This window comes from Pollachius pollachius (assembly GCF_949987615.1).
Source record: "Pollachius pollachius genome assembly, chromosome: 17".
In the NCBI taxonomy this organism is placed as follows: domain Eukaryota; kingdom Metazoa; phylum Chordata; class Actinopteri; order Gadiformes; family Gadidae; genus Pollachius; species Pollachius pollachius.
The window spans coordinates 13,398,765-13,400,240 of NC_136950.1; positions in this window are offsets into that span (position 1 = coordinate 13,398,765).

Genomic DNA, 1,476 nt, shown 5'->3' on the forward strand with positions numbered 1-1,476 from the left:
TGTGCGTGTGGACATCTAGCTAGGTGTGTGTAAGTACGTGCGTGCGCGTGCGTGCATGCGTGTGTGTGTGTGTGTGTGTGTGCGTGCGTGCTGATGAGCACATCCACTGTTTGGTTATGCATGTGCTCCCTCCACACTTAGCAGACCCCCCGCGGCCTACTTGACCTCTCCATCGCGGCAGGAGAGAGGGCAGCGTGGGAGGCCGTGGAGAGCCTCCGAACCAGAGGGGGGGGGTGTAGGAAGTAGGAGGGAGGTGTGTGTGTGTGTGTGTGTGGGGGGGGGGGGCGTCTAATGCAGGACAGATGCTGTTTGGCTGGGAGGGTAGTGGTAGCGGGGAGTCTCGGCGGGTACCCCCACTACTGCTGCCCCCTTGTAGAGGGCTCTCAAGGCGCCTCTTTCTTTTGTGGGTCTTTTTTAAAGCTTTGATAATGGAGCACATCTGGTGCCCCCTTGCTTACTACCACTCCTCCCCTCTGAGAGCGTCTTGGGATGGCTCTCTCCGTCCAGCCTCGGATTGGTTCTGGGGAGGAGAAGAACAAGAGGGAGAGGGAGAGGGAGAGAGGACCGATAGCGATATTTTGTTTCTCTTTCATCTGACAGATGTACTTATGCAAGTCGCTCTGGATCAAAACGTCTTCTAAATGCCCTGAATGTTAAATGTAAATGTAAAGGAGGGGGAGGGAGAGAGAATTTGATAAGGTTTCGCTAAATGGGTGTGGGGAAAAGTACGGGGTTAAACTAGAAGTATGACCTGTACGAAGATGAGTGTAGAGGAAGGAGCAGTGATTGAAGAGATACAAAAGATAGGAGGCGAATCTCGGAAAGTGAAATTATTCTTTGGCCTAAAATCAAGGCCTCTTTCTGGTTTTAGCATGCAGAGAAAGTCTTCCTTTCATTTGCTTTTAGCTAAACGCACTATGTTACCAAACGTATTTGTATTGTTGCCTTTAGAAATATGATGTCAATATTTTTTACAAATATTGCACAACTCCCATTCAAATAACCAGCTCTTTTTTTGGTTTTTCAAGGGTTTGTTATTTTCTGTCCCGTCATTTCGGAGCTCTTGTTACCCTGAATTTGCTTCAATATCTGATTATTTCCTCTCATTCCTGATGACCTTGACTGATAATGTCCTATTGATGGCAGATAGCTTTTAGCAACTGGTCATTTAAAACCATTCATCATGTGGAAGGTCATTCATTGAAACATAGAAGGCCACTCTTAGTCTCTATGAGTCTTGATGTGGACCGCATCTCAATAGTTTAAAATAGCCCTTCCCGTTTAGTTAATATACACACCATCCAACCAGTAACAGTCCCCGATGATTTAGTTTAAATTTGGACTTTAATAATATCGGGGCCATAACAGAAACCCGCTAAAGGAATTGGCTTTACTCTCAAACCTTCAACGCTGTGGTTCAGTATCTGAGATCTCGGACATGGTATTATATTGAAGGATCATTACATTGTTACACCA